At 42.2% G+C, this 27,567-nt stretch overlaps 1 protein-coding gene across 1 annotated transcript in view; it reads right to left on the bottom strand.

Moving 5' to 3' along the window:
- The window catches only part of MAP1B (microtubule associated protein 1B), a 234,430-nt gene that overhangs the window by 201,738 nt on the left and 5,125 nt on the right, over nt 1–27,567 (bottom strand). The window lies entirely within an intron of this gene.

Below are 27,567 nucleotides of genomic sequence, written 5' to 3'. Positions count from 1 at the left end.
AGGAGTCTTGCACATCTTCTGATAAATGTATTCCTCAGTATTTTGTACTTTACAATGCTATTGTAAATGTAAACTTTTATATTTAATTTTCTAATTTTTATTTCTAGAATGTAGAAATACAAATGATTTTTAGATACTGACTCTGTATCCTATGTCCTTACTAAATTCACTTATTAGTTTTAACAGTTTTTGGTAGATTCCTTTGAAATCAGATTATCTGTGTATACAGCTATATCTCATCTGTGAATAAAAGTTTTACTTCTCCTTTCCAATCCTTCTGTCTTTTAAAAATCTTTCTTTTTTGCCCTGCCTAGGATTTCCAATACAATGCTGAATACAAATTGTGAGAACACATGTCCTATCCTTGACTTGTTTTCAATTCAATATTTTAGTTTTATTACATGATGTTAGCTACACTTATTTTGTAGATAGCCGTTATCAGGTTGAGGAAGTTTCCCTTTATGGCAAATTTGTTGAGAGCTTCTACTTTCGTCATGAATAAATGTTGGAATTTTGTCAAATGCTTTTTTTTGCATCTATTGAGCTAATCATAATTTTCTCCTTGATTCTGTTAATGTGCTTACTTACTTTTATTGATTTCCTAATATTAAACCAAATGTGCCTTCCTAAAACAATCTCCCACTTTGTCTTGATGTAAGTATCCTCTTTGTATCTTGTTTGATTCAACTGATAATATTGTTAAGGATTTTTACATCTAGTTATAGGAGGGATATGGGTCTGGTTTTTTGGTTGGTTTGTTTGTATGTTTGTTTTGGTGTCTCATCAGCTTTTGGTATCAGGATTATGCTGAACTCATAAAATCAGTTGTGAAGCATCCCGTTTTTCTCTCTGTTCTGAAAGATTTTACAGGGATTGATCTTATTTCCTACTTAAAAATGTTGAACAGAACTCACCAGTGAAACCATGCAGCCTGGAGTTTTCTTTGTGTGAAAGTATTTTATTATTAATTCAATTTCTTTAACAGATATGTAGCTATTCAGATTTTGTATTTCTTGTGTTAGTTTTGCTAAGTTATATCTTTCAATACATTTATCTAGTTCATCTAAATTACCACATTTATTAGCATTAAAATGCATCCATAATATCTCATTATCTTTTCAATGTCTATAAACGCTATAGTGATGTCTCCTCTCATTCCTGGTATTATTTGTGTGTTCTCTTTTTTTCTTGGTCCATTTTGCTCTGGATTCATCAATTTAAAAAAAAAAAATCTTTTTCGATGAAACAACTTTTGGCTTTGTTCATTTTGCCAATTATTTGTAGGCTTATTGTTTTACTGATTTTCACTCATCTTTATGTTTTTATATTTTGCTTAGTTGGGTTGAATTTGCTCTTTTTTTTCCTAGCTTTTTAGGTAAAAGTTTAGATCATTGACTTTATATATTTTTTGTTCTCTAATATAAGCATTTAATGCCATAAATCCCCCAAATTTCTATAGCTGTGTCTCACAAATTGTGACATGTTGTGCCTCCATTTCCATTCATTTCAAAATATTTTCTAATTTCTCTCATGATTTCCTCTTTGTTTCATGGATTATTTTTTTTTTTTTTAATTTTTTTTTTTTTTTGCGGTACGCGGGCCTCTCACTGTTGTGGCCTCTCCCGTTGCGGAGCACAGGCTCCGGACGCGCAGGCTCAGCGGCCATGGCTCACGGGCCCAGCTGCTCCGCGGCATGTGGGATCTTCCCGGACCGGGGCATGAACCCGCGTCCCCTGCATCGGCAGGCGGATTCTCAACCACTGCGCCACCAGGGAAGCCCTCATGGATTATTTAGAAAATCTATTGTTAACTCTCCAAATAATTGAGGGGTTTTATAGATATATCTTTGAGGGGTTTTATAGATATATCTTTTTTGTTATTGATTTCTAATTTAATTATATTGTGGTGAGAGAACATCCATATAATCCACTGTTCGTGTGCGCATCATTCCAGTTCTGGGTTGGCAATGATGAAGGTTGGCTAATGTCAACTAACTGAATCATTCTGTTTACTTTATTATTCAGCAGCTCTTCTGTTGGATGTTTTCTAGTGGGTGTTAAATCTTCTCACATTGTTCCCACTCCCATGTGTCCATGTACAAGCCTCTACTCGATTGACACAGACTCGTCTCTGATCTTCCTGTTTACCATCCAGGCCCCAGACCAACCAGCCAGGCCATTGGACACTGTCTAGGAATCTGCATATACATTCTTACCTCGTGTTACTTCTCTTTCCACTCAAAGTGAACGACCAGTCGTGTCACTTGCCATTCTGCCTACTGGGGCAGATTTTCCCTTTTCACTGTCTCTCAAGGTCACCCATGAATGTGGATAGAATGCAGCACTATCTGTTTTCAGCTGGCTTCCACACACTGAGTCAACTCAACTGGATAACAAGTTCAGGCTTTTACCTCCTCTCTCAGCTAATCATATGAGATCCCCTACAGCCACAGGCATGAGCTGGGAGATGGGTGTTGCTGCAACTCTAGTGAGTGACATGGAAGTATGGGTGACCTGCCCATGCAGTTATCTGTGCTCTCTGTTCTGCTTAGGCTTGAACCTAGAACATTTCTGTTTTATTATAGACCGATGCTGGGCTTGTCCAACTTTATGATTTGACAGATCTGATAGACCCCAGATCAGAATGGATAGTCTCAGGTGCAGGGTCATTTGGTTCTCCAGATAACAAAGCATTCTATCTCTACCAGGGCCCAGTATCATGCCAAGAGCAGTTTTTCAAAAGGTGTATATTTCTCTGCTGCAAATGTCATGACCTTGCTCCAGAACCCTAGAGGCCTGTGTTGCCATTCTTTCACAGAGGCTTGCCATAAATTCCACACTGCATCTTTTCCCACCACTGACACCTCCAACACCATAGGGCCTGTGAGACTGTATGACCCACATAGCAGGACAGCCTACACCACAGCCTGGACTTCCTGCAGAGCTCTATCTTACTCTGGACCCCACTCAAAGCTGGCAGCCTTCCGTGTCAGTAGGTATTCAGGCCACGGCAATATTCCTAGGTGTGGAATGGGTTGTCTTTGGAACCCAAGCAGCCTACCAGGCACTGTGCTTCCTTCTTTGTGATAGGGGATGCAAAATGCTATCCTTTTTCTTTTACTTTGGTGGAGGTATCCTAGCACATCCCTGACCACTACACCCTAAAAACTTTACTGAGGTGTCAGGTTCCCTAATTGTCTAGGGTTTTTCTCTCACTTACTGGGCCCCATGGGTTTTAAATGGACTTCAGTGCACTACCTCCTCTTGCTCATTTTTCCTAATCAGTAATAGATTAATGTAATGTTCCACATGATGTCTAGACAGTCCAGATCTCCTTGGAATATATTATGACAGAAAGTGGGGAAGTTAACATAGCCCTAGGGCAAAACTGAAAATGAATATTTATTGTCCATTTCATATAAATACAAACTCTTTCTAATCTTTTCTGATCAGAATAGAAAAGAACACATTCACAAAAACCACTGACCTCAGGCCATATGTCTGAGGCCTTCTTAATCTGCTCTAGCAAGTGTCCCCAAGTGTAGCGCAGCAACTACAATTAATGTTCTTGCAGCCACAAAAGAGAAAGGAGACAAATAGGAAACAAATAGCAAAAAGGCACATCTATATCCAAACATGTTAATTATTAAATTAATGTGAAAGTACTAACACTCCAGTCAAAAGACAGATTGACACACCTGGATAAGAAAGGGAGATCCAAGTATATATTGTCTATAATTTTTTCAGGGCAATATAAATATTTTAAAAGTTCATTATGATGGTTGCTAAATGTGTGCATTTTTCCAAAACTGATCAAACTGAACACTTTAAAAAGGTGAATGTTACTACATATAAATTATACCTTAATAAAGATATAAAAGAAAACATTTAAAAAAAGAGCACATGTGCAATTCATTCTATGAGTCTAGAATATGAGTCTAGAATATCCATGATAACATATCTAGACAAGGAAAGAAAAGGAAGCTAGCAGGCTAGTAGAACTGATAAAAGTAGATGCAAAAATCCTAAGCAAAATATTAACAAAGTGAATTCAACAATGTGTAAAGAAAGATAAAACATCATGACCAAGTTGGGTATGTCCCAAGATTATATGATTGGTTTAAAAAGTTGGTTAATGTAATCCATTATATTAATAAATTATGAGTAAACACATAAGATCATCACGGGAGATGCAGAAAGAGCATTCGATAATATAACATCCATTCAGCTTTAAAAAGATAAATAACTCTTGTTAAACATGGAATAAAAAGAAACTTCCTAAACATAATTTACAGTAAACAACATACTTAATGGTAGAATGCTTAAGGTCATGAAGATCTGCTTTCACTACTCCTTTTCAACATTGGACTAGAGATCTTATCCATACAGATGGAAAAGACAAATAAAGTATAAGGATTTGAAAAGAATATTTAACTGTCATTATTTGTAGGTGCTATGATTATTCACAAAGAAATCCTGAGAATATGTTGATAAATTATTAGAATTAGTAGCAAGGTTGCTATATATAAAATCAATATTAAAAAATCAGTGACATTTCTATATATTAGACAACATAAAAAATGTAAGTTATTGAAAGATGTTACAATAACAGCAACAACAAAAGAATTTCTAAAAAGACATTTAAATACAGATGTACAATATATGCCTTTTTGGAAAAAAATTATAATTATAAAAATTTACTGAAAGACAGGGAAGAGCTAAATAAAGGAAGCAATATTCCATGTTATTGGATAGAAAGACTCAATATAATGAAGATGTTCATTCTCTCAAAAAATGTATCTATAAAATTAATGTAAGTCCAATCAAACTCCCAACCGGGTTTTTCATGGAACTCAGCAAGCTGACTTGTGTGTGTGTGTTCATATTCAAAGAACAAAGAATAATGCTTCTGAAGAAGAGCAAGGTGGGGCAGGGGGATACTAACCCCTAGAAAGATTTATTATAAAGGTACAGAAATTAAGACAGTATAGTATAGGTGTAGGAATAGACAAACAGATGGCTGGGACGGACCAGAGATCCTCAAAACAGGCTCATGTATATGTGGAAACTGGATTTATAACAACAGGTATTACATGTTAGCAAGGAAAGGATGAGCTATATAATAAATGGAGGTTAGACAGTTTTTCATATAGAAAAGTGAAATCTGATCCCTACCTCGTACCATACACAGAAATCAACTCCACATGGATTAAAGACTTAAATGCACATGGCTCAATGAAGAGATTTTTAGAAGACAATAGAGGAGAAAGTCCTACAAACTCAGCATAGAGAATTATTTCTTAAATATGACGAACAAAGTGCAAACCATAAAGGAAAGAACATCCTTCTCCGCGCAGGCCTAGCAGTACTCGCAGTGGCCTCTGGTGTCAGGGCCAATGTCTCCTGGCTCTTGCCATTCAGCAGACATTACAGGGGGCGGTCAGGGCTCTGAGGAGGTTCTGGATGAGCAACAAGAAGATGGATGCTTCCATCTTTGTAATCTCACAGCAGGAGATTCGCTCCATCTTCCCACAGAAAGAAAAGGTGTTCAAGAGGCTGGGAAACACATCAATTTAATTTAGAAAGCACCTTTCAAGAGACAAGCAGTTAAGCTTTGAAATGTTGCTTCCCCGGTATAATACCTGCTAGTCGGGCAGCACATTTTCTTTGATGCAGAGCTAATGGAAGAAGGGTAGGATGATATGATGAGGAGTGATGATGGAAGAGGGTATATAAAATGGGTGGGAGAGAAGGACCCCAGAAAAGGGATGCATCGTAAGTGACCAAATCTCCATGGTGGAAAAGGAGATGTGCATCTCACTCCTCACTATCCTGATGGTAGCGCACAATGGTGGACACCCCTCTAGCCAGCCAGCTGGGAGGATCTGTCTTGGCTCACATGGGCCAACCCCAAGGGAGGGCTCTGATTGCACCTCCTTCCTTCTTCGCCTGCTGAGGAAAGCACAAGAGCTGTGCAAAGAAACCAACATGTTATAAGGAAGAAGGAGACCAGCTCTGAAAAATAGAACAATTGGTTATTCTACCACTGCTTTCTACCAGACTATTATTTACCCTTGAGAGCCCAGAGTTCTGCAGTTAAGTAACAAAATAAATCTGTTGTTGGACAGGCACCTCCAAATTCACTGGGATCATTTACGTCCAACTCTCTCAGTAAACTTTAACATTGTGCTTGTTGTCTGGAAGACATTCAGAACCAGTGTTAAGTCCTGTGGCCATTTTATAGTGTTATCAATTTGCCATCTGTCCTTGTTTTAAAGACTAGTGCATTCTTACCATGGCTCCAGTGCATCGTAATGAAGTCTTTGGAAGATTAGCAAAGCATTTCAGGCATTTAAACCTGCATGTGCACAGTGAGCAAGGTACGGGACAATGGCTCCAGCTGCTACAAGGGAATGTGCAATGATTATACTTACTCAACAGACTATATTTTTCACATTGCCTAAGCCGCCCCTGGTGATAAGCTAGCCACTCTCACAGGCATTGGAACTCTGCCGAATAGTACTTTGCTATTTCCAATATGTTCCTTAGGCCCTCGTGCCTTTATCTACACTGTGACTTCATCGGAACGTGCCTCTCTCTGCCTGCTCAAGCAGTCATCCATTAGCTGACCGTATTTTTTTCATCTGACATTTATAAAACCCCTTCCATGGGTGAGACTCTTGGAGCATTTAGGCTACAAGATGGAAAACAAATAGTCCTTGTCATGGAGAATCTGAGACCTTGGTGGAGAAGAATGAACGTTAAATACACACACAGAGTGGTTAAGAATATGGACTTGGGCATCAGATGACATGGGTTGAAATGTCATCTCTGACATTTCCTAGTTGTGTGGCCTTGAATAAGTCACTTAATCTTTCTAAGCTTCCATATCCTCATCTGTAAAATGGAGACTCATTTATCTAACAAATATTTATTGAAGACCCACCATATGCCCAGCACAGGCTAGGTGCTATGGCTCTAGCTCTGGACCAGAGGGACAAAATCCCTCCCAAGTGACACTGGTGTTCAGATATAGACAAGTGGATATTAAAAATGAAACAACAGATATATAATATGTCAGGAATGATAAGTGCTATGAAGAAAAACAGGGCAGGGAGAGTGGACAGTGAATGGAGGAGGAGGCTGCTTATTAGATGGTCAGGAAATACCTCTCTGAGGAGGTAGCATCGATCAGAGATCTGGCTGAGTCAGCAGAGGCCCACATGGCGGTCTGGGAGGAGATCATTCTAGGCAGAGAGAAGAGCAAGGTGGGGGCATGGCTGCTGTGTCCAGACAGTCGGAAGGGACGAGGGTGGCGGAGGTTGTGAGCAAGGGGAAGTGGCAGTGGGTAGGAGAGCTGAGGCTGCGGCCAGGTCATACTGGGCTACGTAGACCAAGGTAAGAACAGTGTTAATTGGGGCCCATAATAGCAGCTTCCTTTAGGGATGGTGTTTGGGTAAAGCCAGGTCATGAACAGGAGTGTGGCATTCAGTAAGCACTCAGTATGCATCAGCCATTACACCCAAGGGAGGAGGACATCATAGAGCTATGAGGCAAGCCACAGGAAAGCACAGCATAGGGCTCCGAGGAAAAGCACCAAAATGAAACAACTCATGCCCTCAAGGAGTTTACAATCTAGTAGGAGAAATCAGATGAGGATCTGTATATACACCTACAGTAGATAAAATATGGCATGGGCCACTGGGAAAGGTTGGTCTCCTACATTTCAGGAAAAAGTACCATGATTTTCTTTTTGTCTGAAGATCCAGGAGAGCAGATGTGGACCTTTCTTCACTGCAATGTCCCTGAGGTCTAGCACAGTGTGCCACATACAGTAGGTACTCCATCAATATTTGATTTGATAAGGGTAACCATACACACGGAAACTTTTTCAGCTTCTTGGTACTGACAATATTGGTTTCTTAAACCTTCAGGCACAAATAAAATGATTTTTTTACATATTCATGGGGCCAATTCATTGAATGTTTAACTAGGTCACTGGGCTTCTTAGAAATTGATGACAAAGAGTCTCTTTAAGGCAGGAGAGTAGTTATGAGGAAATATCAATTGCCCTTTGAAAGAGGATGACAAGGTTTCTTGTGAAATACATCCCAAGCAGACCCCATGGTCCCTAGCATTGGGACCAAATCAGATCGTCCCCATCTGATTTGCTTTGTTTGAGATCTAGATTCATAGAACAAAAGGATAGCAGAGGCCCTAGAGGTCATTCTAGCCAATTCTCACAAGCAGTATGCTCATATTGTGAGAGTAATCAATGTGAAGTTTTAAAAAACAAAACCAAAAACTTGTTCTATAGCATTTCCCAGCCCTACCATAGCTAAGGACCACTATTCTTAGTCTAGATGCAGAGCTTGGGATTAGTCCAGATGTGGCTAATGGGTACATGGTAGAACCAAATCATCCATTAAGGATGCTATTCAATTCATCTCTCTGTTGGTCAGGAGCAGCCACCGAGGGCCCCTTTGAGTATCCAGCAATGAGGGTCAGAGAACAGGGGGGTTGTGAAGCTGAAGGTGAGGCATGTTGTAGGTATTCATACAGCTGGTAGTTCTCCCCAAGATGGGGGAGAACTTCAGAAGCTAGTGAAAAAGGAGGAAACTAACCCAGTAAAGTCAGCATCAAACTGAGTTGCTAGGAAACAAGAAGATCCTGATACAGTGGGATCCTGGGTATCAAGGTTAAGCGAGATAGGAGAAAGGAAGGAGAGGAATCAAAACATGAATGATTTCAGGAAAATGTCAGGGAAATGCTTAAATTGTAAAGGTGCCAAGCTCATTTTTATTTTATTTTATTTATTTATTTTTTTTTTTTGCGGTACGCGGGCCTCTCACTGTTGTGGCCTCTCCCGTTGCGGAGCGCAGGCTCCGTACGCGCAGTCTCAGTGGCCATGGCTCACGGGCCCAGCCGCTCCGCGGCACGTGGGATCTTCCTGGACCAGGGCATGAACCCGTGTCCCCTGCATCGGCAGGCAGATTCTCAACCACTGCGCCACCAGGGAACAAGCTCATTTTTAAAAGCAATACCAAAAAATTAAATGAAATTGGGCATTTGGAAAGAGATGAGAAACTTGAGCAGCAGAAGTGGATAAAAGGTCAAGTTAAGCTAGTAGAGGGGTCTCCCATTGTACAAACGTGCCAACAATTGCCCTCCCTCTCCCCTGAGCAGCCTGGCCCCTCTCTCACACCCACAACTAGAGGTCCTGATAGTACTGCCATGGGAATTTTTGTGATAAACCCTGGAGCCTTATGAATCTCTGAGATTGATGTTCAGAAAGAAAAGAAGATGCTATAACTAGCTGAGGGAAGCTGAACTCCAAAGCAAAAGACCAGCCTGAACCTGAAGTCTTCCCCACAATACTCCCCAAAGTTTTCTTCTATGGAAAATAGCTTCTTATATTGCCTGAAATTCTACTGGCTAAAGATGCATATGTATCACTGTATACCCTTTTTTTAAAAGATCAAAAACTCCTGGAATGTTATTAGAGATGTTAGTAGTCATTCACACATTAGTATAAATTACTAAAAAATGTGTCCATTTGTCTTTCTAACATCTTGCTGAGATCATTTGCTCTAAGGAAAAGGAAGTTTCAATTAAGGATGAAAGTTAGTAAATGACTGTATATTTCTTCATGTCTTTTGTTCTATTTTGTATTCCTGCTACTTCTGAAAAGGATTTGAGGCAGCAAATATTTCTAGATTTTGAGGATTTTATGAAAAAAAGATAGACTGATTTTACCCTCCCCTCTCCCTCTCCCTCCCATACACACATAAAATACTGATGCTGTCTATAGTTGAATATATAGTTGGAACATGGTTAGGGGGTTAGAAACATTAAATTGAAGTGACCTCTGATAACATTGTTTCCTGCTAGTTAAACTACAAAACCCAATTGTTGGATCAGAACAGAGAGAGTGATACTACATCAGCTTTAAAGAATCAGTCCTATTGGGAAACCAGATTTGGCTCTAATCTGATTGAAGAAATCACCACTGTTAGAGCAAGAATGTATCTAGCAAAGGACCCGGAAGCTTAGGAAAGGGAAGGTGAAAGAAGAAAGCCCTGAGTTTTGATTATGCATGCTGTAACCAGACAAGAGAATAGTGGGGCCTAAAGATATCCTGTCCAGCCCTGTGACAGCTGATGTCCTGATCTAAGTGAGGCTCACCACGTAGCTTTCTGATTGCTCTCTAGCTTCCTTTACAGATTTGCTACCAAGGAGGAAACTGGTAGCAACATGCTCATCCAGAGATTAGATAGCCAGTAATGTTATTCTGATTGGTACATCAAGCTACTATAAGTTTGTTTAACAGGGGTCAGGCCCTGAACTCTAATCTTTTTTACTCTAAGACCACAAGAGACTGCCCGCATAAGACCTGATTATTATGAACTATGGCCCAAGACTAGAACTGTGTTGATAATGGAAGGTGAAAAAAATCCCCCTTCTACTTCCATTTCTTCTCCTATCTCCCCCACTCCCCTTTATACCCTCTCCTGTACCACACCGATATTCTGTTCCTAGACCCGTAATTTGCATTATAATTCAGCTTTGCTATGGATAAAATGGCTTCAGAAGGATGTCTTGAGCTGCCCCCCACCCCCACCCAGCACCACCATTGTAACTATGAGAAAAAACATTGTTAATTCCAATAGCTGATTCTCAAATGAATTTTGGACTATGACCCAGTGATAACTTGGGGACATTTTGTTCCCGTTAATTGTGTTTTCTAGCCAGCGTCTGGGAGTTGGCTGGGAAATGCCCTTAGTAAATCACTCCCAGTGGTTTGGGGAAGGACAGAGGAGGTTCTAGAAGAGAAAAGTCAGGCTAGGGGTTGGATAGCATGGAGGGGAAAGGAACAGAGAGCCAAGCAATATTCTGAAAATGGAATTTGTGCCCAGCCAGAAATAACTGTCTGATCAGGCCTAGCTAAAGACTTTCTGAAATGATGAAGCAACTATTAAAGAGAAATCTTTAAAAGCCTCTCTCAGTGAAGATTATATTCTCATTGGTGATAAGCCAGGTGGGTTTATAAATAACGTGCTCTGCCAAGAGATCTCGATAAGGCCTTATTCTCCCCTCCAGAGTTGGAAATTGAAGTTTTATATCTCACGAGAATATAGCATCTGATGCAATGCCCCACCTAAGTGCTCCTGCCCAATGGCTTGGGGTGAACATGATGATGTCACATTGACTCTACTGAGACAGAAGGACAATGGTCACCTTACTTCCGAGCCCCTAAATGGAAATGCTGGGCTGGGGTAGGAATAGCCCAATACCAGGCTGCCTCTTACCTAGCCAGTGTGTGAGTTTCCCTTTGGCAGGTGTGGAAAGGGTCTGGGACAGAGGTCAGTACAATGTACTTGCCACAATCCTTCTAGCCTGAAATTAAGCACGTAGATCCTTCCCAAGGGGATTATAACAGCAGTTCTGTCAGAGTGCCATGATTCTCTAGACACATTGAAAGCCTAATTCATTCAGCCATTCAACAAACATTTATTGGCTGTCCACCATGTTCCAGAGACTGCTGGTCTAGGAGAGGCAAGAGAAGGTCAGTTGCAATCTTATAGGAAGGGAAAGTATGTCCAAGGGGCTTTGAAAGTACAGTGGACAGGCATAGGGGAGTAGAAATAAGAGATGGCTCCCTCTAGGTTCAGCCCCGACTGGTCAATCACTTACAGAGAAAGGATGAGTGCCTCTAAAAAGGGATGGGGCAGAAAGTCTGGATCTGATTCTGTCTGGGGAAAAAAAGAAATGAAAACACTCAAAACTGAGCCCAAACTAGTCACACCAAAGTGACAATGGCCCAAAGTAACAGGGAGCCAGGGTTTTCACATAGAGAACAAGGATTAGCCTGACAGGGCAGAACACACTGCTATTTTGACCGTGCCTGTCAATGCTGATTTACTCAAAGTGTCCCCTCCACTTGAGAGAGTTTCTGCAGCTTCCCAAATAATCTGACGACAGAGAAGACACTGGCAGGGCAGTCACAGAGCAGGAGTGACTGGGTTCATGTTGGGGCCAGGGCAAGCCTTCCAGCTCTAGGGGCAGAGTTGAGTTCAAGCAGAGTTCTACCACTTCCTTTGCATTAGAATTCAGTGTCCTCATCTGTAAAACTGAGAGAATAATAGGACCCACCTCTCAGAATTGCTTCAGAGCAAGGATGAAATAAAATAATGTACCAAGCTTAGCACATAATAAGTAATTACATATATTAGCCATCATGGCTGCCAACAGTAAAGGAAGGCTACTCTTACTTGGTGTCTGGGAAGACAGTGCTGCCCTGGGTGTCATGGGATGCAGAGCTGCAGTTTTTGGACAAGACAGAAACAAGCCAGGGAAGGGACGCTTTCCCGCCTCACCTAGCCAAGCCCCTTCTCCTGGGGCCACACGCATTAAGCAAGGACTGGTGATTGTTCAGTCCTGGGTCTTGCCTGTCCCTTCCCGGAAGACCCACCCACACACTTGCAGATAAGCTTCAAGGATGCTGTGGATAGGAGCTAAGGGAAGGAAGAAAGGGTTGGGGAAAGCAACCAGGAGGCCTCTTTCTGAAGAAAAAAGGGTTTCTCCTAGTATGGGGGAAAAGGAAAAAGGCTAGGATTTAGAGAGAAAACACCTCTACAGATTTAACACACCATCCGAGAATAAAGGCAAGGATACAGAAGACTTCCTAAGGTCTCTGAGGGGAGGGGAAACTGAAGTTTAAAAATGAAAAGACCTTCAGCCACATTAAGGGATCAGCCAGCTTGTTGGCCAACAGGAGCCAAGGGCCTCTATCCTGACAAGGCCACATCCAGAGCTCCCATAAAGAGCAACAGCTGCAGGTCAGGAATTGTCTGGAATGTGGAATTAGAAACAGTCAAAGATCTTGTGAAAAGAAATGCAGAGGATGTGGAATGCAAGCCAGACCCGAGGAGAGGACGGGGAGAAGGTGGGAAATGGCAGGACCCAATTACAGCCCTGCAGGGGTCAAGAGTGGGCAGGAGCAAGGACAGTGAGAGCTACCACTCTGATTTAGGGGAACAGTAAAAACCACTCACGCTAATTAATCGGGGGGTGTTCTTTTGAATTAATTCATTTGAATAAAGATCTCCCCGAGAGCCTGGAAATTAATGCCAAACAAAAGACTGCAGCTGAGATATAAGAACTAACTCAGATGGAGCACCTCAATCCGTCGTGTTGCTTTTTTTGTTTTGTTTTGTTTTTGCGGTACACGGGCCTCTCACTGTTGTGGCTGCTCCCGTTGCGGAGCACGGGCTCCGGATGCGCAGGCTCAGCGGCCATGGCTCACGGGCCCAGCCGCTCCGCGGCATGTGGGATCTTTCTGGACCAGGGCACAAACCCGCGTCCCCTACATCGGCAGGCGGACTCTCAACCACTGCGCCACCAGGGAAGCCCCCGGCGTGTTGCTGACAGCCTCTGGTCCTCACCCCATTCCAGGGAATAGAAACATCACCTCCAGAGCATCGCCAAGACCTGCCCAAGCAGAGCCACTCTTCTGCTTCCTGGCTATTCAAACCCCCTGAAGGGAAGGAAGATGGTGTTTGGATTCACAAGCCTTACCAGGCATACCTGAGGATTAGGACTGAGAGGTTTTGCCCCCTCCTCTTTTATCTTCTAATAATCCAAAGACCCCATTACAATCAATCAGCCCAACTGTAGCTGACCCAAATGTCAAGAAGTTAGGTGCACAGAGATGATGGTAGGATTACAAAAAGAAGGTAAATAAGTGCTATGGATGGCCCCTGATTAGGGCTTTTCATCATCTCTCTCAAATTCCTAGTTTCTTCCTTAATCCAAAGGCTATCAACCAAGGTAAGCATGTTGACATAGAGATTCCTAGAGTAGAAACCTTTTTGTCAGGAGACAGTGGTCAAAGTGAAACCCAGTTTAACCCTCCTGTTTCCTTCTCTACCACCTCCACTGCCTCACATCCACCCCCAATCCTAGCTTTAGGCTATTTCTTATAGCCAGGGCTCTGCACACCCGGGAAAAATTGATGTAAAAAAATAATAGATGCGGGCTTCCCTGGTGGCGCAGTGGTTGAGAGTCCGCCTGCCGATGCAGGAGACACGGGTTCGTGCCCCGGTCCGGGAAGATCCCACATGCCGCGGAGCGGCTGGGCCCGTGAGCCATGGCCGCTGAGCCTGCGCGTCCGCAGCCTGTGCTCCGCAATGGGAGAGGCCACAACAGTGAGAGGCCCGCGTACCACACACAAAAAATAAATAAATAAATAAATAAAAATAATAGATGCATTGGATTTTTCCATAACCTATCCGAGACACCTGGCGTTTGCTGGGACCCCAAAATCAGTCATCCTGGTGGAGGCAGAGCAAGGTTGGGAAGCTGGGGTGCTCAAGAGACCCCATGACAACTTATTTGCACAGGACTTTTATGCCTCTCATTCTCTACTTACACTTAAAGATGAGGAAGAGCCCCAGGTTAGTCATTGAGCCCTCATCCCTTGTCAAAATTCTCTTCATAGGTGTTCACAAACACTCACCTTCTTCTCATATTTGTGCAGCTTGGTACCATGAGAACTTTTCAGTTCCCTTCCCATACACATGCATCAGGTCCAGGAGACGTGTAGGTAAGACACAATAGTTGGTTAACTTTTATTACCACAGTACAGTACATGGGCATATTTGGACAATTTGGAACTCCAAGGTGCCAGGAAATAACATAGGTAGAAGAAGCAGTAAGGTGCATCTGAAAAGGGAAACCTTCCTCATATTGTGTTTATCACCATATCAAGATTTTCAGAAATGGTAGAGAGTTCATTGTACATTCAGAACTAACATGTCCCTTGCAAACAGTGCTTCCATCTCACACATCTTAAAATTGAAGGTACAATCTGCATCCTGAAAGAAGATATTCCCCAAAGCAGAATCTTCGTAATAGGGAATTCAAGACACTCTGATTATTTTAAATGGGTAAGAAGCTTCAAGATCTTCTCAGGGAGGTGCATTATCAGGAAATATTCTGGGCTAAGAACATTCTGCAGAATCCCCCAATAGAAGATGAGGCGTGTCAGATGCCCACAGACAGAGAGCAATAAAGTGTAAATAATTTAAAACTCCTTGATATTCTCCTGCCTGCGCCATCACATACGTCTTTAATAATTAATTCAGCTCAGTCTTTAAAGAAAGTCTCTCCATGTAACTTAAATCATTCTCTCTGTTTTGCCTGTTAACAACAGGAGATCATTTCCTGTTTGGGACTCGTCCTTCCCAAGTGAGGTGCATTTATTTACACAAGAGGCATTTTCCTGCTGTTGCTGGTTTCCATGGATGCGCTCTGCACATGCTCAGTGAGCACCGTGGTTCAGATCAGAATTCTCATTAAGGTGCTCACCGTTGTCAGGAGCTGTTTTAGTGTTTTACATCTATTGGCATAATTTCCACAGCAATCCTATTACCCCTCATTATTTCTCTGTTTTACAGACGAAGAAAATGGTTAAATAACTTGAATAGAATGCTCCCATCACACCTGCCTACCCCCAACAGATAAATCATTGCCTGACATATTCACCATGGGAACAAGGCTGTGCATAACTCATATCATGGTGTTAACCGGGCTTAATTTTGTGTAGAAAAACTTGTCTTGTTGCAAAAGAAGCTGGTCCCTTTAAATACCTGATTACTGAGTCTTGCTAAATCATCCACACACAGAAAGCCTTGGGGGATGAGGAAAGGGAAGTGACAGGGTAATTGAAAATAGCTGAGGAATAGAGACATCAAATGCCTCTAATATAAAAGACACAGGACACCAGCCACAGGAGAAGATATAGAGGTATAAGGAAGGGAACTGGAGCATGTTTATATTTTGTAGAATGCAGTGTGCTCCAGAAATGGAAATTATTCCAGGAAGGTCAGAGAGAAGATGCTGCTGTAGATGGAGGACAGTCGAGCAGAAACCCCAAGACCCAAAATGAGTCACATCAGGTAAATTCACAACACTATAACTCTATGTAATTTATTGATAGCAAAGTGGGATTTACATAGTGTTTATGCCCTGAGGCTTTGCCTATTAAAAAATGGCTGAGAAAGTCAAAGCAGAGGTGTCATAAATTAGGAAACCACATAGTATATCTTTTTTATTGCACACTATTATTTTCTTGTTTCACTTGCATATGCTACTTATTTGCAGTTTTTTTTAATTGAGGTATAAAATGTTTTAAAAGTGAAATGTGTAAAGTACACAAACAAATCTCACCCACATAGTTTCATGAATTTTTACATACATATATCTATTCCAACATAACCAAGCTCCAGATCAAGAGATAAAATATTTCCACCATCCCAGAAAGTTCCTAGGCAATACCCACCAACCTCTGCCAGAAGTATTCTTACTTCTAACACAATAAGTGAGTTTTGCCTGTCCTTGATAAATTATGGAAATGAAATCAGGCAGTCTATACTCTTTGGGTTCTGGCTTTTTCACTCGACATAATGTTTGTAAGATTCATCCATATTATTGTACCTATCGGCAGTTTGTTCTTTTACATTGTGGTTTCATATTCCATTGTATGACAACACTCCTGATTCATTTATCTTTTCTCCTGTTCATGGTCATTTGTGTTGTTTCAAGCTTGGGGCTATTATGAATAAAGCTGCTATGAGAATTGTTATATCTTTCTTTGTTGTCGTTGGACAAATGCACTCATTTCTTTTCCATGTTTACCTAAGAGAGGAATGTCTGGGTGATAGGGTAGGTATATCTTTAGCCATAGTTGATACTTTTGTTGGACACTACAGTACATCCTTCAGATTCTCCTTCAAGACATTCCTCCCAGCTGCTGGGACGGGTGCCAGCTGTCAGCCCTCTTTGGAAATTGCTGCAGCTGAAGAGTGCTTCTCCTTCAGCTCACACATGTGGCCACGTCAGCAGGTGGGGGGGGGGGGCGGAAATCCCTTATGACCAGATAACAAAGGAGAAAAGAAGCCTAAGTTCGTTCATAGATGGGTTGGTTTGTATGTGAGTATAAGCCAAAAACAGATGACTGTTCACACTCATGGGTGAACCTGAAGACAGTGGTGAGGGGAAATCCTCTCAGTGAGCAGAGCCTGGCAGTGAATCTGGTCATCTACTTTGTGTGACAAGAGAAATGGTCGGAGGTTAGAACTCACAGAGACCCATGGGCAGTGGCAAATGGCATAGGCAGCTGATCAAAAGAGGAAACAGATGGGAAGGTCAGGGACAAAGAAGAGGTAGAGGCTAGAGGGATGTGGATGGACAAACGGGAATAAGCTTGAAATATGGAGACTTCAGTATTTCATGTTAATACCCACCCTGGAAGAACCATTAAAAATCCAGTTGGCATCAGCCAGCCCCTACCATTGGCCATGCCAGTGCCAAGACAATGGTCTCATGAACAGAGTAATCACAGTAGGGATGGAGACTGTATGGCACCAACAACATGCCTCCCACTTACAAAGGCCGATCTTGCCCATGCTGCTGTTGAATGTCCAACCTGCTAGCCTCAGTCACCAAGGATATGTCCCTGATATGGCACCATCCTTCAAGTAGGCCAACCAGTAACTTGGTGGCAGGTTGATTACATTGGACCTCTGTCATCCTGGAAGGGGAAGTACTTCACTCTGACAATAAGACATACATATTCAGATATGGGTTTGTCTCCCCTGCCCACAGGGTCTAAGCCAACTCTACCACTGGAGGTTTACAGAGGAAGTCATCATTTTACAGCAAAGCATCTGTGTGAGGGGGATCCACTGGTTATAGCAAATGCCATACAACCCAGAAGCAGCTAGCATGACAGAGTAGTGGAATGACCTACTGAAGGAACAGCTAAAGTGCAAATTTGGAAGGGATACCTTGCAATGATGGGGTACCATCCTTCAGGACACAATGTATGCTCTAAATCAGTGACTTCATGCTACCTCTTTATAGTTATACCTACCGCCTCCCACCCCCCACTATCTCTAACCTCTGGTGGTCAATCACCCTTTCTCCATCTCTATAATTTAGTCATTTTAAGAATGTTATATAGAGGACAGACAGCAAAAGCAAGAAGAACTACTATCCTGCAGCCTGTGCAACAAAATCTACATTCACAGAAAGATAGACAAGATGAAAAGGCAGAGGGTTATGTACCAGATGAAGGAACAAGATAAAACCCCAGATAAACAACTAAATGAAGTGGAGATAAGCAACCTTCCAGAAAAAGAATTCAGAATAATATTAGTGAAGATGATCCAGGACCTCAGAAAAAGAATGCAGGCAAAGATCGAGAAGATGCAAGAAATGTTTAACAAAGACCTAGAAGAATTCAAGAACAAACAAACAGAGATGAACAATACAATAACTGAAATGAAAACTACACTAGAAAGAATCAATAGCAGAACAACTGAGGCAGAAGAATGGATAAGTGACCTGGAAGACAGAATGGTGGAATTCACTGCTGAGGAACCAAATAAACACAAAAGAATGAAAAGAAATGAAGACAGCCTAAGAGACTTCTAGAACAACATTAAACGCAATAACATTCGCATTATAGGGGTCCCAGAAGGAGAAGAGAGAGAGAAAGGACCCGAGAAAATATTTGAAGAGATTATAGTCAAAAACTTCCCTAACACGGGAGAGGAAATACCCACCCAAGTCCAGGAAGCACAGCGAGTCCCATACAGGATAAACTGAGGAGAAACACATCGAGACACATAGTAATCAAATTGGCAAAAATTAAAGACAAACAAAAATTATTGAAAGCAGCAAGGGAAAAACAACAAATAACATACAAGGGAACTCCCATAAGGTTAACAGCTGATTTCTCAGCAGAAACTCTACAAGCTAGAAGGGAGTGGCATGATATAGTTAAAGTGATGAACGGGAAGAACCTACAATCAAGATTACTCTACCTGCCAAGGATCTCATTCAGATTCGATGGAGAAGTCAAAAGCTTCACAGACAAGCAAAAGCTAAGAGAATTCAGCACCACCAAACCAGCTCTAAAACAAATGCTAAAGGAACTTCTCTAATCGGGAAACACAAGAGAAGAAAAGGACCTACAAAAACAAACCCAAAACAATTAAGAAAATGGTCATAGGAACAAACATATCAATAATTACCTTAAACGTGAATGGATTAAATGCTCCAACCAAAAGACACAGGCTCACTGAATGGATACAAAAACAAGACCCATCTATATGCTGTCTACAAGAGACCCACTTCAGACCTAGGGACACATACAGACTGAAAGTGAGGGAATGGAAAAAGATATTCCATCCAAATGGAAATCAAAAGAAAGCTGGAGTAGCAATACTCATATCAGATAAAATACATTTCAAAATAAAGAATGTTACAAGAGACAAGGAAGGACACTACATAATGATCAAAGGATCAATCCAAGAGGAAGATATAACAATTATAAATATATATATGCACCCAACATAGGAGCACCTCAATACATAAGGCAACTGCTAACACCTGTAAAAGAGGAAATTGACAGTAACACAATAATAGTGGGGGACTTTAACACCTCACTTACACCAATGGACAGATCATCAGCAGAAGACCTAAATAGACATTTCTCCAAAGAAGACATACAGATGGCCAAGAAGCACATGAAAAGCTGCTCAACATCATTAATTATTAGAGAAATGCAAATCAAAACTACAATGAGGTATCACCTCACACCAGTTAGAATGGGCTTCATCAGAAAATCTACAAACAACAAATGCTGGAGAGGGTGTGGAGAAAGAGAACCCTCTTGCACTGTTGGTGGGAATGTAAACTGATACAGCCACTATGGAGAGGAGTATGGAGGTTCCTTAAAAAACTAAAAATAGAATTACCATATGATCCAGCAATCCCACTAGTGGGCATATACCCAGAGAAAACCACAAGTGAAAAAGACACATGCACCCCAATGTTCATTGCAGCACTATTTTCAATAGCCAGGTCATGGAAGCAACCTAAATGCCCATTGACAGACGAATGGATAAAGATGATGTGGTACATATATACAATGGAATATTACTCAGCCATAAAAAGAAACGAAATTGAGCTATTTGTAGTGAGGTGGATAGACCTAGAGTTTGTCATACAGAGTGAAGTAAGCCAGAAAGTGAAAAATAAATACGGTATGCTAACACATATATATGGAATCTAAAAATAAAAATGGTTCTGAAGAACCTAGGGGCAGGACAGCAATAAGGATGCAGGCGTAGAGAATGGACTTGAGGACGTGGGGAGGGAGAAGGATAAGCTGGGATGAATTGAGACAGTGTCATGGACATATATACACTACCAAATATAAAATAGATAGCAAGTGGGAAGCAGCTGCATAGCACAGGGAGATCAGCTCGGTGCCTTGTGACCACCTAGAGAGGTGGGATAGGGAGGGTGGGAGAGAGACACAAGAGGGAGGAGATATGGGAATATATGTATATGTATAGCTGATTCACTTTGTTATAAAGCAGAAACTAACACACCATTGTAATGCAATTATACTCCAATAAAAATGTCTAAAAAAAAGAATGATGAAACAGTTTTTTAAATGGGGCATATTAATAACCTCATTTATTATTATCACTTCCAAAAGAAATTAGAGTATCATCTCTGAATGCAAAAGTAGTATTTTTACTCCAGGAGACAATATTTCTCTTAAGCTGGTGTCCCCTTCTGCCTTCCATGCCTCTGCAGCTTCCTCCTTCAGGCCACCATGTCCTTGTACCTTCTCTGAGGTGTCTGCCATGAGCACTGAGTCTTGAGCTTGGGTCTGTGATTGTGCATGCTATTCAACAGCCTGCAAAACATCTCTGCCTTTCACTTTGAAAGGGACACACTTTGTGGTGTTTTATTTCAATTGATTCTCTTCGCATTCCAACCATATATTACAATATCACAGGTCATTAAAATAACGCAAGAAGTGGCTGCTGCCTTTCCTCTCTGTCAGAGCCAGGGAGGTGAGGGAGAAGAAGAACTGAGTGGGTTGTCAAGGATGGATGAGAAATGTGCGAGGAACAGAACCTTTCTAGGTTAGCTTGGGTGAGTGTGGCGCTTGGCTGGAAGATTGCCTATTGAGAAACAATGGAAAGAGCATCTCAGGAACATCCCAGAACAGGAAGTGCCTGCGGGCCAAGCTTCCTACACAATGGAGCCGAAGGGCAGTTCTGGACCCCAGGAAGCATGGGGTCCCCTGCAGGCGGGTTTCCTGGATCTTCAGTCTGCAGCTGTCTAGTCATGCCGTAAGGAGACTGTGCCTCTCCTCTGCTTCTATTCTATTTTTCTCTGAGCCTCCACTTAAACAACCAAGTAAGTTTCAGTACTTCCTAGTTCAAATTTTGGAGGGACTTGATTGGCTGAGCTAATCATTTTTTTCAGGCCAGCCTATGGGTCAGCTGTTCTTAGGTCAGGTGTCTGCCTCTGGTCCAATCAGATGTAGCTGGGAGAGATTGGGTTATACGTGTATGACTTAGAATATGGCTGCCTAAACCTGTCCCTCTACCAGTGGCTGTGGTGCATTTTGTTCTACAGGGGTGTGACAGTCATCATGGTTGACATGTCTAATTTAAAAGAAAAAAAAGCGGTGTGGGGTGATGGATATGCAGTTGGTTTTCTATCCTTCAAAGAGTAGTTTCAAAGCGTGGCTCCAAGGGGAAAGGCAATGGCCGTTAACTGGGGCTGCAGTGAACTGACCTGTCCTGATTCACAGATAGATGTCGCCTATTAGCTAAAACGGTAACTAAGTTTTCCAACCATATTTGTGAATTTTCTGTCTATATATCCTATGTGGATTCATCACCTCTTTCTATAATAATGCTGCATATCTACTCCAACAACCGCAGTGACGTAAACAACAAATACTTATTTCTCATTCGTGAATCTGAGTTGTGGCTCTTTTGGCTGGCTTCTGCTGAACTCAAGCAGAGTCAGCTAGGCGTGGCCTGAGGCTGCAAGTCAGAGTTGGGTCCGCTCCTTGTATGTCTCATCCTGGGACAGGCTAAGAGGCTCCCAGGGATGTACTCCTTTCATGGTGGATGGAAGAAATGCAAGAGACCAAGCCAAACTCTGAAAGCACTATTAGAACCTCTGCTCACACTGTCTCTGCCAATATTTTGCTGGCCAAAGCAGATGACGTCGCCAAACCCAACATGGGCAGGGAAGTAAACTCTTCCGGTGGGTTGGGGGAAGGTATAGGGGAAAGTGAATATTTGCTGAACAATAATATAATCTACTGGACCAGGCAATTCTCCTTACTGCCCTGAATCACAGTAGAATTGCCAAACAAGACAATTGATGGCACATTTGCTGAAACTGTAGCCTCCTCAAACGAAGAAACCATATCTCAACTTCTTTTGTGCCTTATTTCGAAGTATCTAACCCTATGTGTCACTCTCAGAAGGTGCTCAGTAAAAATCCCTTTAGTTGACCGAAATTATCAGAATTCTGGACTAGGATCGATATCAATCCACACGTGACTACGGTCAAATACATTCATATTTTCTCTGCTTGAAGGACTGTGTAAGTAGAAGATGAAACAGCAGAATGTCGTCATTAAGAGCATGGGTTCTAAAGTCAAAATGCCTGGGTTCTAATCCTAATTCACAGCTTCCTAGCTGTGTGACTTTGGGCAAGTTGCTTAGCCTCTCTGTCTCAATTTCCTCCTCTATAGAGTGAGGATAATAATAGTGACTGCCTGATAGCATTGTTCTGAGGTTTACGTGGTATATTCATGGAAAGCCCATCAAGGAGGGCCTGACTCATGGTAATTATTTCACTGTTGTAAGCAAGCTTAAAAAAATAAAAAAGCAATGTCTGCCTTTTAAGTGAGGCAGGATGATAAAGTGGAATGAGCTGGCATCTGGAGTCAAAAAACTTGTGTTGAGTTCCAGCTCCTCTATTCATACCATCTGTGACCTTGACCAAGTTCCAGTTTCCTCGCCTGTGAAATAATGGCTCCCTCCCCTGCCCGTGTGGGGATCAGGTGACATGTGTGAAGACACTTTTGCAAAGCGAAAACCAACAGAAAAATGTGAGCTGTTTTTATCAAATTATTCCATTTTTTGCATTTCTTATCTGATGACAGCTAATGGACAGTAAAGGGATTCTCTGCTGGACATCATTAATCCCATCTTTAGTGACATAAGCATTTCTCTGAAGCTCTCAGTTGGGTAAATCGTCACCATCCCTGATCTAGCAGACACCCAGCAAGCTGATCCTCACAGATGCCCATAGACAGAAGCGAATTCCTCTTTCTTGAGTAAATATTCAGACTTTTCATAATTTCACTACTTTGACAATGAATGCCTTGAGTTTCTTGCCGAATGTTTGCTTTGAGCTACTATTTGGCCTCTACCTCTCATCTCCCCTCTCTCTCCTCCCATCCTCTCGTGAACCCCCGGCACTTCAAATATTCCACTGCAGCTGCTCTTGTCAAGGTCACTGTTGACTTCAGCATTGCCAAAGTCAATGGCCATTGCTCAGCAAATCTGACTCAACCTATCAGCAGTTTTGATTTGATGGTTGATTTCTGCCTCACTCTTGAAAGCCTTTCTTAACTGACCTCTGAGACACCAACCTCTTGTTTCCCCTCCTCTCACCCTGGCTGCTCTTTCTTGAGCTCCTCTGATGTCATTCTCAGATCTCTTCACATCTCTATGTACACTCACTCCCTGCATGATTTCATTCAGCTTAGGGGCCTCAAATGCCAGCTCCAGGTTGACAACTCCAAAATTTAATTGTGTAGCCCAGACATCACCCCAAACTGCAGAGTCATAAATCCAACTGTCCACTTGTTACCTCCACTTGGATATCTAAGTGATATCTCAAATGTGACATATCCAAAGCTAAGCTCCTGACTTTAATCTGCTTTCCCTCAGTCTGCCACTTCTCAGTAAACAGCAATGCCTTCTTGTTGCTCAGGACAAAAACACAGGAACCATCCTCACTCCTTTCTCTTGTCCTCTCCATGCAATTTATCAGTAATCCTTTAGATTCTGCCTTTGAGTTACATCCGGAATCTAACCCCCCCCCCTTTTTTTTTTTTTTACCATCTCTACTGCTGGCATCCTCTTCTGAGCCAGCATCATTTCTTTTTTTTTTTTTTTTTTTTTTTTTTGTGGTACGCGGGCCTCTCACTGTTGTGGCCTCTCCCGTTGCGGAGCACAGGCTCCCGACGCACAGGCTCAGAGGCCATGGCTCACGGGCCCAGCCGCTCCGCGGCATGTGGGATCTTCCCGGACCGGGGCACGAACCCGTGTCTCCTGCATCGGCAGGCGGATTCTCAACCACTGCGCCACCAGGGAAGCCCCAGCATCATTTCTTGACGATTCCTACCCTCGTGCTATTCACCTCCCCTCTCCCAAGAAGAAAGATCCTTTTAGAAGTTTAGTCATATTATGTCACTCCCTTGATGAATACCTTTCAGTGGCTTCCCATCTCACTCAGAATAAAACCCCAAATCCTTGCTCTGACCTGTAAGAACTCGTAAGTTCTGGCTCCTGTTTATCTCTCTGACCACCTCTCCTAACATTCTCCTTCTTGCTGTTGGCTTACTCTGCTCCAGCGACACCTGCTCCTTCTTGGACACACCAACCTGCTCTCACCACAAAGCCTTTTCACTTTGCATCAAGCACTGTCCCTCTTCTGAAACGTTGTAGGTACAAACTCATCAGACAAAGGGAGATGTTACCAGTGTGCATCTCAAGGAGTAGGATCTTGAAAGCTAGCTACTATTGTCTCCTTTGTGCTTTTAAAAAATTCTCAAATTATTTTCTTTTCTTAAAAAAGTATTTATTTATTTATTTTGGCCACATTGTGCTGCGTGTGGGACCTTAGTTCCCCAACCAGGGATCGAACCTGCACCCCCTGTAGTGCAAGTGCACAGTCTTAACCACTGGACCGCTGGGCAAGTTCCTCTAATTATTTTCAATAAATACTGTTTTTTATTTATTTTGTAATCGGAAAATAAATATGATTTAAATTAAAGCCGAAGTCATGAAAGACAGGGCTACATGTTTAAAGACTGCTGCTTAGATACATTGTAAGATGGCTCCCTCGCCTGCAGAGGAGTTGCAGCCCAGAGGGTGGACCCGCAGATGGGCCCACACAAAGCCCACGGGCCTCCTCGGGGCTCCTCCTCCACATCCTCTCTACCTCTTCCCCATTTCCCCCAGTCAATGAGCTGCGTACCACGATGATGAGACTGATCGGGTGAAGATTCTGACTCATCAGTTAAATTGCCGTGAAATGCTTTTTAATTCGTAATCTAGGATGATAAATAAATTGTTATTTTCCCCTTGTGAGTGGCATTACCTGTCATTCTACAAATGAATCTTATTTAAGAGATGCTTAAAATATGCATCAATAACAGGGTTCTTGAGATCAAGCAGTTAAGGAGTAATTTAATCTGTGTGAATTACGAATCTGGATTCTTTCGATGCTATTTTCCTGTAGAGCTGTGAGTGACTCTCTTTTTTTCTGTTGTTACTGAGATTTACTTTCTGATTTTACAGAGGTCTCTATAACGTTCTCTATAAAGAGAAAACCCTATTGGCCTACCTGAACTTAAGCAACAAAAATTTCTTTCAGTATAGTAATTGATAAAGGTCAGGACGGCAAGGTTGAGGGGTCTTCCTAAGGTTTGGTAGGTGGGTGTCAAGAGCATACAAAAAAGGTGACCCCTACTTCCTTTGGAAGAAAAATGACTTGGTGTGCCAGGCATCAGAGCACTGCTAGAAGTGCTGGCTGCAACTTCATTTTTAAACTTCCCATGTTCCCTGGAAAATAATTGGACAAAGAATTATGGCATGAGGTAAGAGATGGAGTAGGAAGATCTATTTATCATGGATTCTATTATGTGTTTCAAACCTTTTATGTATGTCTTTGAGGCCCTTCAGAAGTATTAAGCTGAAATCTGCTTTTAAAGGTCAATGGTCCTTATACTACTCTGCAGTTCGTTCTATTCCTCGGAGTGATAGGTAGAGAGGAGCAGATTTTAGAGCCTTGATTCAGCTCCAGGCCCTGTCCTGTGTTTGTACCTGTGAATCTCACCGTATTGCTTCACCCAACGCCTGGAAACCTATGACATACAGAAGGCAACCTGTGCTTAGAAGTGGGATAGAAGCACATTGTGGGACTGGCTCCGTGGTTTAAACAACTCCATCAGACCTCACCAAAAGTTATTGATTCTGCTCAAGATAAACACCAAACTTGGATTGTTTGTCTCCCTTTCTGCAGAGAGTTTGACCTCTCAGCTGCCGAAGGTAGCTCAGACCCTCTACTTCCCTCTTTTTCAGTGGTCTGTGCTCCACCTTTCCTACGTAACACCTGCCAACTATATACCTTAACGGCCTGTCAACAGCCCAGGGACCACATCTGCCTTGTGTGTTGTTGTAACCCAGAGCCCAGCACAGAGTTTGGTGCATGAAAATGCTCAATAAATATTTGGTGAATAAAATGGATGGGTGAATTGATGGGTGAATGCTGTCACATCTCCTACGCAAGTCCCAACAAATGCTTTCTCCGACCTTCCCTCCAGATTGCCAGCAGCCCTATACTGTGTTCATATGCGACACACTTGGAGGAGGTTGGAGCCTGCCAGACTGCCTGCACTGGCTCCTCAGCACTTGGCCTTGGTCTCCGCATGTGCAAAAAGCACTATCCTGCCACTGCTTCCCAGGCGTGGAAACTTTGCATCGTAGTCCCCAGTGAAACTAAAGCAAGGGCTTCGTAACTGTGTAAGCAATAAGCTAACTGACTAATGACTCAAAATTGAATAGCCGTGTACCCCAGCACCGCCATCTAAGCCCTCATGGTTGTTTGTTCCTTTTAATTACCACAGGTGGTTACAAGGGGGAGGTCCCTCAGCTGGCACGATGCAGAGCCACCCAAGAAAATTCATATCCTAGTCTTTATTCTGTGACCCCAGTCACTGCTGGGATCTACTCTTATCATGTGTTCCTGAATTTTTATTGCATCCTGGACACTGGTGTCTCTCCTCTGGTGTTCATTGTGTAACCAAGATTTATTGCACTTTGAACATGATACAGATGTGACGGATGCTCCAGCTGTCATCACATTGCCACAGTGGTACCCAAGAACCGCTCATTTCAGCAGCGTCCTTTATTCCCGTGCACGCCCGTCAGGCACTTGGGCCTGACGTTGGTAGCTCACAGATTATTTTTTACTTTGTCAATCAAACACTCTTGGGTTGGATACTTTGTGTTTATAGCTCATAACCAGTAAAGGTTTCTATTTAGCTCTAATAAGTATATATATGAAACAACATAACAATAACATCAATAATACCATGTACAGCCAGGACCATGTAGCACTTACTACGTTCCAGACACTGTTCTCAGCGTTTTATGTATTAACTCATTTTCTTACAACAGTCCTAAGTGATGGGTATTATTGTAATCATTCCCATTTACAAATGAGCAAACCCGGGTACAAAGAGGTAAATAACTTGCCGAATACACCCTAGCATGACGTAGAGTCGGGATATAAACCCAGACCATCTTAGTCTGAGCCCAAGCTGAAAACTCTGCACCTTCAACGCTTACCTGAGATAACAAGCATCACCACAGAG

Source organism: Kogia breviceps, chromosome 4 (genome assembly GCF_026419965.1).
Source record: "Kogia breviceps isolate mKogBre1 chromosome 4, mKogBre1 haplotype 1, whole genome shotgun sequence".
Taxonomy (NCBI): domain Eukaryota; kingdom Metazoa; phylum Chordata; class Mammalia; order Artiodactyla; family Physeteridae; genus Kogia; species Kogia breviceps.
This window is presented reverse-complemented; position numbering and strand designations above follow the sequence as displayed.